The following is an 18,909-nucleotide window of genomic DNA, read 5'->3' as shown; positions in this document are numbered from 1 at the left end:
ATTTACCAATATTATTTCAGCGCTTCTTGCGCATCTGTTTACATTCCCCTCACCCGCCATATCCTAAACTTATAAGAACGCTACTACACTTGATCTTATACAAAAGGTTCTTAGAAGTGCTGTTTGGGGAGTAACCTAGAGACAGGGGCTTGGATTGGCGAAAGCTCGCCTGGCAGCGGAGCGCCAGCTCCATCCCAAGATCCAACTAACATAGTTTTAACTGCAGCACCTTTAATCTACTACTAGTTCACTGCCTCCATACATGGTCCCCTTATCAAACGAGCTGTGTCAGGCAGAATTTTGGGTTGTTTTCATGGCTTCCTCATCAAACTTGTTAACTTTGTCGCCACCCTGCTGTGTAATCCACAAAATATACTGGCAAACTTTTATCATTTACCGATATTATTTGAGCGCTTCTTGCTCACCTCCTTTGGTTCCTCTCTGCCACCCATTGGTTTTAAGCCTGAGTCCATTTGGGGTATGTTGCCAAGACACTCTCTAGCCTGCCGCTGCTGCCGCTGCCTCTGCATAGTCCCCTATAGTGTCAGGGTCAATTATTGGATGTTTTAGATGCTATCTAGCCTCATTCGGTCACTCTGTCATTGCCATGCTGTTGCCCATAGTTTTGGCATAATGGTGCGATAAAGCAGCCTCAGAGGCATCCATGCATGCTGCCCCTGCTGTTTCCTGTCCATTTCCGTGGTGTTTCCATCCTTTTCTGAGGTTCCCAGGTGCTTGGCCAAGCTTCCCTGTGCAGATCCTTGGTCCCCTTGAAAAATGCTCGAGTCACCCATTGACTTCAATGGGGCTTGTTATTCGAGACGAGCACTCGAGCATCGGGAAAAGTTCGTCTCGAATAACGAGTACCCGAGCATTTTAGTGCTCGCTCATCTCTAATTGTAATCCAATCTCATGGCCAACCTCAACTCATTAAGTCACCCTTCAGCACTCAGGAGAGGAAAATCCCCAGTGAAGGAAACCTCTTGGGATCCCATGGCTGAAGGAGCACCCTTCCCCTGGCTTAGATACCAATAAATATCTATGCCCTAATTTTTGGTAGAATAATTTGGCTGATCTGGAGGCAGATGTCCCCTTTCTTCCCTTATAGTTCCAGGTCTGAGGCAGACAACCCCTTGAAGAGGAAGGCAACGCTGTGGTGATGAGTCACTGTTACTGGCTGATTGGTCCCCAGTAAAATCTCCACATTACATCAAGGTAGGTATTTTGTAGGTGGTCAAGCTCAAGGTCCGCTGGCACAAAATGGCCCTGGACATAGCAGCTACCAGCTTTTATGGAGTCTTCAGTAATGGGATCTCTATGTCATAAACAGTAACTGTCAGGGCCGGCGCTATGGGTAAGCAAAGTGGGCAATTGCCCATGGCCCCCTGAAAGGGGAGAATCTCTTCTTTCAAATGAATCTTGAATTTTGTTTCTAGGTGCCAGGGATCCAGAGATATTCAGGTTTAAAGTGCGAATATCAGTTGCCATTTTTATATATAAAAATCACTCCCAAAGGCAGTTTAACAGTTAATATCTCCTAATCTCCTAATATTTTCCTAACACTTAAATTTAGATTCATATAAAAGAGGAGACTCTCTTCTTTCATAGGAAAAAAGAAGTGAGGTTCTATGTGTCACAGAGCCAGAGATACAGCCCCCTGAAGTGTAGCCCCCTCCAGATTCTTAGCCGGCAGCTACAGGGAGAATTTGCTGCACACAGGAGCTGCTGCACCTCACAGATAATGGAAATATTCACTTTATATGTTACTACATTTTGAGAAGGGATAATATCAACTAATATTCATGTTTTTAACCCTTCTCTATGCAGAACTATCTAAGAACACGCTTTCTCTCTGATTGCCTTTTATTTTGTGATAGTTTTCTTTTGGGAAGGGGGGGGGGGATTGACTGACTGATTAGGAATTCGCCCACCATCCTCCATTATTTACACCCATGTTATGACGTTCTCACTCAAATTCTTATGAAGCGCGGAGGGTTCTGTTATTGTGCGGCTAATACATTGGCGCACATCTAAAAGTGACTTTTATTATCTCATTAGCTATGGATATATAGTTATTTATTTGGGCTACCATTGTGTAAGGGAATATACAATGATAGATCTGTGTGACGCTCAGTGCAATTTTCTCCAGTTCTCTTTGCTGCATATTTTGGTGAATATACACATGTGGGGTCTGTATGATCTCCTCACATCTTACTGTTTTAGGAAAGTATATTTTCTTTATATAAGTGGATGTGTACATATTTTAGAGGAAATTTTGAATGTTAATTGTCAAATGCATCTCCTGGTTGTCTACTTTCAAAATTATAAAGGTTTTATGCCACCTTTACTGTTTTATTACTATATTTTGCAGGTTGTGACTGTCTTAAAATTTGTAGCTGAAAAGCAGATATTTAGTTATTTCAGTTTTAGTGATATTATGTGGATTTATTTATGTGAACATATCAATATGGGACATTTGTGAACACGTCCATCTATTACATTTAGAAGATGTGAAGATAAATATTTTCTGTTTGTAACAAATTTTTGCCATCAAAGTCAAATTTTAAGTATTTTTTTATAAAATGTTTCAGTTTGAATCAAAATTGCATGCAGGCGCCTATGTCTATAAACTCTTTAATGCAATTTTGAAAATGGGGCAAATGTCTGCTTTCAGAAAATATCGGTCCCTGTCCCCAATGGGCCCCACAGTCTAATCAACCTACCAGTAATTTTTTGGAGTGTGGGAGGAAACCGGAGGACTCGGAGGAAACCCACACAGACACATAGAGAACATACAAACTCTGCAGATGTTGAGCAGCGCTGCAAGGCTGTAGTGCTAACCATTGAGCCACCATGCTGCCCATCAATCTCCCTATCATCTATCTCCTATAAAATTCTCCAATATTACAGTTTGTTTTACCATACTAAAGGGAGCCTCTTACTGAGTGTGACTGTTCATAAAATAGTTTTATTTTGGGGCCCCCCTTTTAGTTTTGCCCAGGGCCCCACTTTGTCTAGAACCGGCCCTGGTAATTCTGTGACCACTCACTGGGTGTGACTGGCCACATATCATCCATTATGATGTCACACACAGGACTCGACTCAATGGATTAACCCTGTAATGGCTGTCAATATCACTCACAATAGGGGAAGTTATGTGTCTCGTTCCGGTGGTTAATTCATGAAATGCCCTAATTAATATACATAGAGATTATGGGGGATATTTATCATATGATAGCCCCGCCGCTGCAAATTCGCAGCCCGATACATGAAGAGGCTTCTGCGGGGACAGTAAGGCCGCGCCCCCCCCCCCTTCACGCCCCACTGGCGTGTAGGTGGCGGATTGGGGAAAATAATCGCAAAAGCTAGCAATAAGCTAGTATCTGCGATTATTTCAGGGCCTCTGCGCCACTTGCGGTCTGCAGAGGTCCTAAAAAATATCCCCCTATATGTAGAGGATAAGAGTGTGAATATGATATATTTGAAGAATAAGTGAAGTTATACACTCACCGGCCACTTTATTAGGTACACCATGCTAGTAACGGGTTGGACCCCCTTTTGCCTTCAGAACTGCCTCAATTCTTCATGGCATAGATTCAACAAGGTGCTGGAAGCATTCCTCAGAGATTTTGGTCCATATTGACATGATGGCATCACACAGTTGCCGCAGATTTGTCGGCTGCACATCCATGATGTGAATCTCCCGTTCCACCACATCCCAAAGATGCTCTATTGGATTGAGATCTGGTGACTGTGGAGGCCATTTGAGTACAGTGAACTCATTGTCATGTTCAAGAAACCAGTCTGAGATGATTCCAGCTTTATGACATGGCGCATTATCCTGCTGAAAGTAGCCATCAGATGTTACAGGGTACATTGTGGTCATAAAGGGATGGACAGGGTCAGCAACAATACTCAGGTAGGCTGTGATGTTGCAACGATGCTCAATTGGTACCAAGGGGCCCAAAGAGTGCCAAGAAAATATTCCCCACACCATGACGCCACCACCACCAGCCTGAACCGTTGATACAAGGCAGGATGGATCCATGCTTTCATGTTGTTGACGCCAAATTCTGACCCTACCATCCGAATGTCGCAGCAGAAATCGAGACTCATCAGGCCAGGCAACGTTTTTCCAATCTTCTACTGTCCAATTTCGATGAGCTTGTGCAAATTGTTGCCTCAGTTTCCTTTTCTTAGCTGAAAGGAGTGGCACCCGGTGTGGTCTTCTGCTGCTGTAGCCCATCTGCCTCAAAGTTCGACGTACTGTGCATTCAGAGATGCTCTTCTGCCTACCTTGGTTGTAACGGATGGCGATTTGAGTCACTGTTGCCTTTCTTGGCTCGAACCAGTCTGCCCATTCTCCTCTGACCTCTGGCATCAACAAGGCATTTCCGCCCACAGAACTGCCGCTCACTGGATGTTTTTTCTTTTTCGGACCATTCTCTGTAAACCCCAGAGATGGTTGTGCGTGAAAATCCCAGTAGATCAGCAGTTTCTGAAATACTCAGACCAGCCCTTCTGGCACCAACAACCATGCCACGTTCAAAGGCACTCAAATCACCTTTCTTCCCCATACTGATGCTCAGTTCGAACTGCAGGAGATTGTCTTGACAATGTCTACATGCCTAAATGCACTGAGTTGCCGCCATGTGATTGGCTGATTAGAAATTAAGTGTTAACGAGCAGTTGGACAGGTGTACCTAATAAAGTGGCCGGTGAGTGTAGATTTAAGTAGGTACTTATAGGGAACCAGCAGTAGTTTCTTTGTAACATTTATGAGTCTTTTCTTGACATTGTGGATTTTTTTTTGTGCTGGGGACTCGGTTCCCTTTGTATTTTTGTTGGACGCGGTGTAAGCTTTTCTTTGTTGTATAAGCATTTGATGAATTATTGTGAAGATATATCTCCAGGATAACATTCCTTCTCCTGGTGATGCCCCTCCTCTCCAGTGGTTTTATTAAATATCCAAATAAAATGGTTTAATTCACATTCAGCTTGAAACTTTCCAACTTCAATCTTGCCAAAAGAAGAACCTCCAGCCAACCAATAAAGAACTTCAGAAATTAAGACCAAAGTATTGATATGCCTATAACTCATTTTACAATTAGGGTTATAACCTGAAGGGAGATCTGCCTCATAGTTGTAAGCAATGAGAACATAAGCACATACGTATTTTAATTGCTGAATTATCTTATTTTGTCTCCTCCCTATCCTCCAGGTATTCCTCATCCCTTCCCTGTTCCTAAACAATCCTATAAACAATGTTCATTACTGTATAGAGAGATGATTTATAGAGAAGACTGTGTTATGGTTTTCCTTAATAAGTAATAATTAGTATAACTTTGTCTAGACAGACAAATGTACAACTTGTAACTATAACTATACTATTGTATAGGTATTATGGTATAAACCCCATAATTTGAGATTTATCAGAAGTATCTGAGGTAAAAACTGTTCTATTTGCCCATGGAAACCAATCAGAGCTCAGCTTTCATTTTATAAACAGCTGTTGGAAAATAAAAGCTGAGCTCTGATTGGTTGCCATGGACAACTAGAACAGTTGGGCCTAATGGCCTTAAAGACCACTGTCATTTATTTTTTATTATCAATTATTTATTAACTTTTTGGTGATGATGAGCACTTCCATCATTATTTATGGCACCATTTTGGGATATAGAAAAAACATTGATTAATTTGGAATAATTCTGTGTAAAATAGAGAATAAAATAATGAGGTTTGCTGTAAATAACGTAAGCTGCAAGCAATTGTGATCTAAATATAAGAAAACAAGCAGGAGAGTACCACAAACCCAACTGGGAAAATATCTTGCGTCTTTCCACTGCTTTCATCATAAGGGCTAATGATAAAGACACTTGAAGACGTATTTGTCTCTTCATGCTTAGAGATATAAGAGCGTTATTGATCAAAGACACTTAAAAAGAGATTTAACAAGCCAATTACATTTATAAACACATTCATAGATCTAAAGACCCGGGACATAGAATCCGTAGTGGAGGTCAAACTCACCATGATGAAATGGAGGGGAAAAAGTGACAAATATCACACTAATGTATTTATACTGCAATGTCTTAGCCACCTTGAAACAATGGTTTCAATCAGGTCAGGAGTGGGAAGAGGGAATGCGAGCCTTCTATCCTTGCCTAGATGATAGCTCCCAACTGGGGGATGTTAGCTAATAAGAAGGATAGGGAGAAGATTGTGCCAAAGTCAGGGCCAAAAAGCTTATCCAAACCAAGGGAGTGAGTTAGAGACAAATCGTAATCAATAGAGAGAAGTCAGAGGAAGAAACCAAAGTCACAAAACAATAGACAACACAATACATAACCCAAATAAAAGATATTGTCAAAATACTAGTAGAAGATAGTATTCTATTCCAGGTGAGCCTGAACAAACACACAGGCAGATAACCAAATAACTGGCAGGAAATCCCTTGCCCAAGGAAGCTTTATAATTGGCTTGTGAGCTGACTGAGAGGCACCTGAACAAAACAACTCAGGATTTTAACGCCCATCTCAGCCCAGTATATACGTATGGAAAATATTCAGACCCCTTTTAATTTTTTACTCTTTGTTTTATTGCAGCCAATTGTTAAGATCAAAAAAGGTCTTTTTTCTTATTAATGTAACACTCTGCTCCCATCTTGACAGGAAAAACAACACCAAAAATGTAGAAATTTAAATATTTAAAACTGAAATATCACATGGTCATAAGTATTCAACCCCTTTTCTCAGTGAGTAGAAGCTGCTTTAGAGCTAGTACAGTCATCAGTCTTCTTGAGAATAATACATCCAGGCTTTCATATCTGGATTTGGGCATCCTCTGCCTCTTCCTTACAGGTCCTCTCCAGTTCCCTCAGGTTGGATGGTAAACGTTGGTGGAAGCCATTTTTAAGTCTCTCCAGAGATGCTCAATTGGGTTTAGGTCGGGGCTCTGGCTGGGCCAGTCAGGATTGGTCACAGAGATGTTCTGAGGCCGCTGCTTTGTTATTTAGTTGTGTGCTTAAGGCCATTGTCTTGTTGGAAGATAAACCTTTGGCCCAGTTCGAGGACCAGGGCACTCTGGAACAGGTTTTCATCCATAAATCTCTGTACTTGCCGCATTCATCTTTTCTTCAATTGCAACCAGTCGTCCTGTCCCGGCATCTGAAAAACACCCCATAGCATGATGGTGCCACCACCATGTTGTATTTTGTGGATTGTATTTGGCAGGTGATGAGCAGTTCCTGGTTTTCTCAAAACATACCGATTAGAATTAACACCAAAAAGTTCATTCTTCATCAGACCAGAGAATCTTCTTTCTCATAGTCTAGGAGCCCTTGAAGTGTTTTTTCACTAACTGTATGTGGCTTTCATATGTCTTTCACTGAGGAGAAGATTCCATTGGCACACTCTGCCATAAAGCCCTGAATGGTGAAAGGCTGCAGTAATAGTTGACATTGTGTAACTTTGTAACCCGTCTCCCTACTGCATCTCTTATGTTGCGGTTCTTCTTTTCCTCACTCACCATGGCTCTTCTCCCCCGATTGCTTATTTTGGATGCCAGCCTGGTCGAAGAAGGATTGTGGTCGTCCAAAACTTCTTCTATTTAAGGATTATGGATGCCACTGTGCTCTCAGGAACCTTGGGTGCTGCAGAAATTTTTTTGTAACCTTGGCTAGATCTGCTCCTTTCCACAATTCTGTCTCTGAGCTCCTTCAGCAGTTCCTTAGACCTCATGATTCTCTTGTGGTCTGACATACACTGTGAGGTCTTATATAGACAGCTGTGTGTCTTTCCTAATCAGGTCCAACCAGTTTAATTAAACACAACTGGACTCCAATTAAGGAATAGAACCATTTCAAGGAGGATCAGAAGGAAATGGGCAGCGGGTGAGCTAAATATGAGTGTCACAGAAATACTTATAATCATGTGATATTTCAGTTTTTCTTGTTTAATAAATTAGCAAAAATATCTACATTTCTGTTTTTACTGTCATGATGGGGTGGAATAAAAGAGCTTTTTTGATCTTACCGATTGGCTGTAATGAATAAAAAATGTAAAGGGAGGGTCTGAATACAGTGAATACTGAATACACTGTACTGCATCCCATTTTTGCTACATACAGATTGTCAGTTTGAATAATTAATATATTAAAAGATTTATTAATATTTAGCAACTTTTGGTTATTTTATTCACTGCTCTCAACACTTGTCCTACTCCACAGATTGGTAATTGTAAGTGCCAGTGTCTCTTAATAAATTTGTCACAACTCATTCCAGTGCAGTTTGAACCAGTCTTCGTGATTTCACCCTCTGTTTTACAACGTGGCCTAATTTCCACATTACAATTTAAAAAAAAGATATAGAAGATATTAGTCAATGGGGTTGCTATTGTGGGTCTATTTTTTGTAAGAAATGCCCTCGGCACTGCTCTGTTATTATCCGTAGAAATACCAGAATGAAAACACAATGAAACACAGACAAAAACCAATAACACCAAAATATTAGACTAAGCAGATGGTCACATTTATGGTAGTCAGCCATCATTTTTATGAGAACTTTTAAGAATAGATGTTTATGAGTAATAATACTGTTACTAAATTCTTTTTTTAGATAATTTTTTCAGACGCATGATTCATAGACTTGGTGGCCAGCAATACATTATTACATTGCTGCGGTTTAACACAATGAAACATTTTCTGGTATGCTTAAATCACACTCTATGTGATGCTATTTGGCACCTCTGGTAGGCACTGTTTTCTTTCCCCCTAGAGGCACTGTGATGCCTCTAGGGGGAAAGGCATGTAATGTAGTGTGCATTCATTTTTTCCTCATATTTACTGAAATTGTTCATGAGAAAACTACTTTTTTGAGCCTTTACTTATGATTGAAGTCATATTGAGGCATGGGCCCCATATACCTCAATTGGTATTACATTACAGAGCCAATCAAGACAATTTTAAATATAGTGGGTGTGAGGTGAGAGGGGCAGACATGGTCCTTCAAACTGTTTTGACATCCTCTTCGCACTGATACAGTTTAAAGGGAACCTTTCAGCAGTAGTTGACCTAATAACCACTACCAGTCTGTTATGGAGAAGATCCTGTTTCTTTAATGGCCTTGCATGGTGCCATCACCCAGAAAATAAACTTTAAATTAAGATGTAAACTGGTTGTATAGAGTTAGGGAGGTGGAGAGCTCAGCGCAGGGCCGATTCTAGCATATTTGCTGCCTGAGGCGAATATTAAAATGCTGCCCCCCCCCCCCCCCCGCTCCCTGTTAAGTAAATGCTGAAAACTTTACCAACAAGTAACATCCCTACAGACAGCTCCCTGACACTGTGTGACTGACTACAGGTTCTGGGAGGCATCAGTGGCATCTAGTACCTTATAGATGACAATCTCTTTATTCCGGGTTCTCCAATCCATGACGTATCACTGCTGAGTTCACGGGCAGATATCTTCAGCTCCGTGCAGCATCTCCACCCGGCGTCCCTAAAAATATCACAGTCACTTACAGTATGAAGTATATACCCCTCACAACACAACTGACCGCACTCTCCCCACATATAAAACATCCCTTCATTATATATATATATATTCTACTGGAATTATAGCATACACAGCACCAATCAATATACAACACCCCCAATTTATTAATACAGACCCCTAACATTTAGTTTAAATTATGCAAAGTAATCTAATGTATCCTATAACTAATATATCCCATCCTGTTATTATGTTACATGATTTTACATACAGTGCTCCCCTGACCAATGTGAATATATAGCACCCCCTAATATACAGCCCCCCAGCTTAGTAATATACTGTATCCCATATACAGCCCCCCCAGCTTAGTAATATACTGTATCCCATATACATCCCCCCAGCTTAGTAATATACTATATCCCATATACATCCCCCCAGCTTAGTAATATACTGTATCCCATATACAGCTCCCCAGCTTAGTAATATACTGTATCCCATATACATCCCCCCAGCTTAGTAATATACTGTACCCCATATACATCCCCCCAGCTTAGTAATAGACTGTACCCCATATACATCCCCCAGCTTAGTAATAGACTGTATCCCATATACATCCCCCAGCTTAGTAATAGACTGTATCCCATATACAGCTCCCCAGCTTAGTAATATTCTGTATCCCATATACAGCCCCCCAGCTTAGTAATATACTGTATCCCATATACAGCCCCCCAGCTTAGTAATATACTGTATCCCACATACAGCCCCCCAGCTTAGTAATATACTGTACCCCATATACATCCCCCAGCTTAGTAATAGACTGTATCCAATATACAGCTCCCCAGCTTAGTAATATACTGTATCCCATATACAGTCCCCCAGCTTAGTAATATACTGTATCCCACATACAGCCCCCCAGCTTAGTAATATACTGTATCCCATATACATCCCCCCAGCTTAGTAATATACTGTATCCCATATACATCCCCCCAGCTTAGTAATAGACTGTACCCCATATACAGCCCCCCAGCTTAGTAATATACTGTATCCCATATACAGCTCCCCAGCTTAGTAATATACTGTATCCCATATACAGTCCCCCAGCTTAGTAATATACTGTACCCCATATACATCCCCCCAGCTTAGTAATATACTGTACCCCATATACATCCCCCCAGCTTAGTAATATACTGTACCCCATATACAGCCTCCCAGCTTAGTAATATACTGTATCCCATATACAGCCCCCCAGCTTAGTAATATACTGTACCCCATATACAGCCCCCCCAGCTTAGTAATATACTGTACCCCATATACAGCTCCCCAGCTTAGTAATATACTGTACCCCATATACATCCCCCCAGCTTAGTAATATACTGTATCCCATATACAGTCCCCCAGCTTAGTAATATACTGTACCCCATATACATCCCCCAGCTTAGTAATATACTGTATCCCATACACAGCCCCCAGCTTAGTAATATACTGTATCCCATATACATCCCCCAGCTTAGTAATATACTGTATCCCATATACATCCTCCCAGCTTAGTAATATACTGTATCCCATATACAGCCCCCAGCTTAGTAATATACTGTACCCCATATACAGCCCCCCAGCTTAGTAATATACTGTATCCCATATACAGCTCCCCCCAGCTTAGTACTATACTGTATCCCATATACAGCTCCCCCCAGCTTAGTAATACACTGTATCCCATATACAGCCCCCCAGCTTAGTAATATACTGTATCCCATATACAGTCCCCCAGCTTAGTAATATACTGTACCCCATATACATCCCCCCAGCTTAGTAATATACTGTACCCCATATACATCCCCCCAGCTTAGTAATATACTGTACCCCATATACATCCCCCCAGCTTAGTAATATACTGTACCCCATATACATCCCCCCAGCTTAGTAATATACTGTATCCCATATACAGCCCCCAGCTTAGTAATATACTGTATCCCATATACATCCCCCAGCTTAGTAATATACTGTATCCCATATACATCCCCCAGCTTAGTAATATACTGTACCCCATATACATCCCCCCAGCTTAGTAATATACTGTACCCCATATACATCCCCCCAGCTTAGTAATATACTGTACCCCATATACATCCCCCCAGCTTAGTAATATACTGTACCCCATATACATCCCCCCAGCTTAGTAATATACTGTATCCCATATACAGCCCCCAGCTTAGTAATATACTGTATCCCATATACATCCCCCAGCTTAGTAATATACTGTATCCCATATATTGCCCTCCCAGCTTAGTAATATACTGTATCCCATATACAGCCCCCAGCTTAGTAATATACTGTACCCCATATACAGCCCCCCAGCTTAGTAATATACTGTATCCCATATACAGCTCCCCCCAGCTTAGTACTATACTGTATCCCATATACAGCCCCCCCAGCTTAGTAATATACTGTATCCCATTTACAGCCCCCCAGCTTAGTAATATACTGTATCCCATATACAGTCCCCCAGCTTAGTAATATACTGTACCCCATATACATCCCCCCAGCTTAGTAATATACTGTACCCCATATACATCCCCCCAGCTTAGTAATATACTGTACCCCATATACATCCCCCCAGCTTAGTAATATACTGTACCCCATATACAGCCTCCCAGCTTAGTAATATACTGTATCCCATATACAGCCCCCCAGCTTAGTAATATACTGTATCCCATATACAGCCCCCCAGCTTAGTAATATACTGTACCCCATATACAGCCCCCCCAGCTTAGTAATATACTGTACCCCATATACAGCTCCCCAGCTTAGTAATATACTGTACCCCATATACATCCCCCCAGCTTAGCAATATACTGTACCCCATATACATCCCCCCAGCTTAGTAATATACTATATCCCATATACAGCCCCCCAGCTGAAATCTGGACCCATATAAATATATAACCCCACCAGGAAAAGAATAATACAATATATACAGCCCCCCAGTATAACGTAATGACGCCTGTGTCACTGATTAGAACGGAGCGACGCAGCTGCCGGAAAGGCGCTGCGTCGCTCCGCATATAAATCGCGCCTGTGTCTTAAAGAGACAGGCGCGATTTATTTAGCTGATGGGCGATTCGGGCGTTAATGGACGCCCGAATCGCCCACCGTAGGGCGGCGAATTTCGCCGCCCTTTACAGGGACCCACATTCTGCCGCCTGAGGCGAGATTTTCATCTCGCCTCATGGCAGATGCGGCCCTGGCTCAGCGCTTAGGATTGGCTAAATCACCACTGGAGCCCTGTGCTCTACACAGATGAATGCAGGTTCACAATTGCAGAGTTTGGAGACAAATCTGCCTGCAATATCCTTCAGCATGGTTTGGCAGTGGGTCAGTAATGGTGTGGGGTGGCAATTCTTTGGAGGATCCCACAACACTCCATGTGCTCGCCAGAGGTAGCCTGTCTGAAACAAGATCCTCAAACCCCTTGTGAGACCATATTCTACTGTGGTTAGCCCTGGGTTCCTCCTAATGTAGGACAATGCTAGACCTCATGTGGCTGGAGTGTGTCAGCAGTTCCTGCAAGATCACGGCACTGAAGCTATGGACTGGCCAGCTCGTTCCCCAGACCTAAATCCGATTGAGCACATCTGGGACATCATGTCTTACTCCATCCACCAATGTCATTTCGCACCACAGACTGTCCAGGTCTGGGAGGAGATTCCTCAGGAGACCATCCACAACCTCATCAGGAGCATGCCGAGGCATTGTAGGAGGTTATACAGCTGTCCTTCAATAATCCATTTACTGTAGCTGTGGTATATATTATATGGCTTTAGCGCCAATAACCTAGGATAACTAGAATGAACCAAAACTATCTTTCTATCTAGGCTTAGAAATAAGGTGACCTAATACTAGGGCACACAATCCTTCAGCTGTCTGATTCTTCAGCTTAAGATCACAACTAAGTTTGGTTTTAAAGTCAGAATGCATCAGTCCAAATATTTGACCCCTCAGGTGAATCTGATCAATCCATTCTGCATCAAGGGCTGTTTGTATTAAAGGTTTCATTATAATCTAGAAAAACTTAATAAATTATAAATAGCTAAAAAAATTAAATATAAAGCAGTCTGTGGAATTAGTTGATCCAAGGCATGTCTGTATTTACAGCTGGTGCTGCCTTAGGCACTACATCTGGATACTCCCCCATGTAGCAGTGGTGCAGCATTTTTCAATAGATCTGGTTGCTGGTTTTACTAGATGTTTTCCCTGCTGTGGTTTTTTTCCATAATGAAGTCACATGGGAAGAAGGACACAGACATACTAGGAATAAATAAATGTATGTCTCTTATAATAAGGGACATTTAAAAAAGTACATAAACTTCATCAGTAGGTACCAAAAATGTTATCTATTTTCCAATATTTCATAAAAGCATTGTCTAATTTGCAGTTCCAGCAACACCCCCCACCCCCGCTTATATCCTACAGCATAGATTAAATTTACACTTGTATGGGCCTAATAGTTGTTCACAAAATATTGTACTCTTTGCCAAATTACTAGGACTTTACAAAAGCAGCATGGACTGTAGGTCGATACTAGGGAATATCTGGTCAGGTGGACAGGCTTCCCAAAGATAATGGTAATCACCAGCTTCCTTCTGCATCAAACATGGAGCCACATAGTGTGGCGACATCAGTCGGCAAACTGCATCGTACATGCGGCTGGTCTGTGCTATTGCAGCACTGGTGGGGTTCTTCCAATCACAGAAGATCCCGAGGTAGCTCCTCAGTGAGTATCTGTAGTTTAATTTTGCTGATCGTGGGTCTTAATGCTTGAGACCCCCCCCTCCCCAAATCATGAAAACGACTGACCGACCCCTTGCCGCTCCTCAGACTAATGGAGCAGACGGCTGCACTCGCCAATCTCCATCAGCTCCATAGAGATTAATGGAGCAGAACGGTCATGCGCAGCCATCTGCTCCATTACTCTTACTCGTTTTCGCTATCTGTGGGGGTCTCAGCACTGAGACCCCCTCTGATCAGAAACTCACACAAGTGGTAGATTTAATTTAAGGGGTTGCCTAAAATTATGCATGGTTTGGGTGAGCTATAAGATACCAAAAAGTCTATGGAGAAACATCACTGCTGGAATTAGCAGCCCAAACAATTATGTCACATATGATGACTATTGTCTAGACCTTCCTACTGTCAGAGGATTTACAGACAAGTGTTCATGGCCATCATATGTGTAGATTAAAATAATTAGGATAAATGACCAAATCAATGAAATGCACCCAGCAGCCATAGTCAGTGTATCCCCATGTTGTGCCAGGAAATGTTTTATGGGTCTGCCATTAGAATCCACAGGACCACCAGCTTTTGACACAAAGCAAAGAGATAAATAATGTCTGAAATATGAATACAATCTACATTCCAGGGGAAAATAGTAAAGCAATTTTGGCATTTTTTTACTGTGATCCATCAACAAAAAATCTATAAAATCTCATACCAGCGTTAGTCACAAGTGAGAAAATTGGTGAAATCATCGAAGAAGAGACAGCAGGGAGTCGGAGCCATGGCTGCCAACCCTTGTAAATATTTCTGCTCTGACAGTCACTTTACTGACACATTGCTTCTTTAAAGTATAGTAAAAATGTATAATAAAAGATAATGGAAAACACAGATATTGCAGAGATACTGTCATCTTAGTCTATACATATAACATATGCACAGGCTGAGTTTAGGCTCTGTACCATGTTGTTTCAGTAAAAAAAACTATTTACACTGATAAAAACATTTTTGTCTATTTATCTACTGGAAAAAAAGGTGCCTCCTTATCTGATAGTACAAGAATAATAATAGACCACATGACCAGAACAGAGGCTTTTCCATGGAAGCAATCAGAGCTTAACTTCCAATTTAGCTTCCAATTTAGTCACTGAGTTTCTTGAACATGTAAATCTTATATGGGTCTAGGTAAAAGCTCCAATAAGTGCCCCCCCCCCCCCATTTATTTCTTTTTCTCTATTGCACTATTAAAAGCTGTGATAAAGAGGGACACCTGTGATAGCAAGAACAGGACACCCAGCAATCCGGAGAATGGGGGTTCCATTCTCACTAATAGGTTTAGCAATCGTACAAGCATGTGTCCTGGGTGCAGTCACACAGTAATTTTGGCTGGTTTCTTTAATTTAACAGGTGAAAGACATTTGTTGAACAGGTGAATGACAATTGTGGAACAGATTTCCCCCTTAAAATCAAATTCACACCTAAACCCCCTCAAAACTGGTTGTGATGCAGTTGTAACTGCAACGTGTGACCGGACCCTTGGTGTGCGTTCACCACGTTGCATCTAAAGCTGCATACTAATCCGTTTTGAGGTGGTTTTAGGTGCAGTTTCTTATTGTAGCTCCAGCTGGCGGCTGCGTGTACTTGGCGCCGAAGATACATCGCAATAGCTCCGGCTTTGGAACCGAGTACGCGCAGCCGGCAGCTCTGCATAGAGAGTCTATGCAGATTGTAGACAAGTGACCGCAGCTACCAGGAGCTGTGCGCTGAAGATCTCATGGTATGAGGATTGAAAGAGGCTACTGCGTCATGTAGCTTCAGCTCCGGCTACTCCACAACCCAGTAGCCTGTTTAACATATATGCGTATTAGGGTAATAAAACATTTCAATACTTAGCGGCAACTGAAAAGGGCTCCGATGATATTTATTAGATGAACCTGCCACCGGATCTTCCTTCATAGGTGAATCCAAGATAGTAGGTTTCCTATAAAATAAAAAATTCCAGGGAGTCCCATCATTTGGACTTTCGCCGATCACCTTGTTAATTTTAAATATTTGACACAAGCCCTTTAAAATAAAAAAAAATTGCAGACAATTTAGTGTGTACCAGGATTTACAGAAAATGGACAAACTGCTATTTCATGTTCTTCAGATGCCAGATTGATTCCATTTACTTCCAAACGTCCAGTAATCACATCCAAATCCATTGAGTTTTGACAGATATTGTCAGCATATTGTTCTCTTTTATATTTTTTCCCCTAGCAAATCCATTGCTCAGTTTTTAGACACAACAGAAATAAGGAATTGGGCAGCTGCAATTAATAAGGACAATTACATGGTGGAAATGGCATGTACTAGACAACATAACAAGCTGTATTGTGATATTTACTGGTACATGGAGGCTCCCTCAACATATGGTTTCTCATTACGACAGTCACAAGGGGGCTGAACCCAAGGTTAAAAATAAGGATAACATGAGATTGTGAAAGACAAGTTATACAGTCAGTCTGAAACTCTGGCATTGTGTACCAGAATGTGTGACTGCTCCGAGGAGGACATGTGCAGAATAGTAAGGATACCGATATACTGAGAAGAAACACAGGATCTGCAGGTCTAATCCCACATTGAGCATGCAGACCAGATAGTAAGAAATGCATCCCAACAATAAGTTACTTTTCACTTCCTTTCCCCACTGAAACTGAATTCCTTGGTGTCCCCTGACATCACAGAAAACAGTAGGAAAGGCCATTTATCCAATCAGTGTAGGTAGGAGAATTGATCCAATCTCTGGAGTCAATTTGGCCTGACAAAGAAGCCGATCTGCTGTTGAAACGTGTTTGCCTTGAAAAGTATAATGGAAATCCCTGATGTAGGTGTGAACTGAGCCTAAATAATTTTCCCCATCTTGGTTGCCAACTGGACCGGCCAACTCAGGGAGGTGTAAATAAGGTGTAAATTATTATTACTGCCTGTATTTTATAGCAGGTCAGCACACATCCATCATCTTATTGTCTAGTTCAGCTGAAATCATGAGACAACTGTTTTTTTTCTATAGTAATTATCCAATCAATGATTAGAGCTGTGACCCAATTGGGTCCTTAATGGGGACCAGGAGTGATGGTAGAGCACCAGGAAAGCAATAACTATTATTCTAATACGCACTGTAGAGCACTATTGCTGCCCATTATTTGCACTATTTATAACCCATTGGCAAAAATATCATGAATTACATTGACAGATATTGCTATAGCATAGTAATAATGTAATAATATTAGGGTGCAGCTGCTTATTTCTTTTCATAACGGGCTTATAGTACTGTATTATATAGTAAATAAAACTAGTAATACTAGCCAGGGTCATGAATGGCCAGAGAGAACCAATCATGGCCATAGTTATTAGTAGTGGTATAATTGGAGGCTGATGGGCCCCAATGCAAAGTCTGTGCCTGGTCCCCGACTATAATGCATGGTTTACAGTATTAGCCTTTTTATTTAACACCTTATGTCCACTAAGCCTCTTAAGCCTGGTTGTGACTGCACCCTCTGTCCCCCCTCAAATTATGTCCCTGGCCAGTATCAAGAGACATCAATTTGCTGGATGTCCACTCATCTCTATGTGTGACTACCACGGCCATGCACTTACCAATCAACGCAACAGGGGTCACTGCTGTGCCAAGTCATTTATGAAGATCTGTATGCAGATGAGTGAGGCATCAATAAGGAGAATATTTTTTTTTTTAATTTATAGAATTCCAATAAGTTTTAAAAGACACCTGTCATCAGGTCTCTAACTATTTCTGTGACCACTAACTTTTGGAGAAGCTCACAAAGATTCCATCCCAGCCATTATCTAGTAAATTCATACAGTAATTATTCTAAAATCAAATTTTCAATATTATGCAAATTAGCCTGGGCATCTGGAGAGAGAAAATGTCACCCTGTTATCCCTCCAATACCCTCACCTCCCCCTGCTCATGTCTGTGTGTAATGTACAGTAATACATTGCTAGTGTCTGTGCTACACAAGTACCTGACATGCTCTCTTCTCCTATACACATGTGGGACACAGACATCATCTACACAAGTACTTGACATGCTCTGTTCTCCTATACACATGTAAGAGACACAGACATCAGCTACACAAGTACCTGACATGCTCTCTCCTCCTATACACATGTGAGAGACACAGACATCAGCTACACAAGTACCTGACATGCTCTGTTCTCCTATACACATGTGAGAGACACAGACATCATCTACACAAGTACTTGACATGCTCTGTTCTCCTATACACATGTGAGAGACACAGACATCAGCTACAGAAGTACCTGGCATGCTCTCTTCTCCTATACACATGTGAGAGACACAGACATCAGCTACACAAGTACCTGACATGCTCTCTTCTCCTATACACATGTGAGAGACACAGACATCAGCTACACAAGTACCTGACATGCTCTCTCCTCCTATACACATGTGAGAGACACAGACATCAGCTACACATGTACCTGACATGCTCTCTCCTCCTATACACATGTGAGAGACACAGACATCAGCTACACAAGTACCTGACATGCTCTCTTCTTCTATACACATGAGAGAGACACAGACATCAGCTAAAGAAGTACCTGGCATGCTCTCTTCTCCTATAC

Source organism: Engystomops pustulosus, chromosome 4, assembly GCF_040894005.1.
Source record: "Engystomops pustulosus chromosome 4, aEngPut4.maternal, whole genome shotgun sequence".
NCBI lineage: Eukaryota > Metazoa > Chordata > Amphibia > Anura > Leptodactylidae > Engystomops > Engystomops pustulosus.
This window is presented reverse-complemented; position numbering follows the sequence as displayed.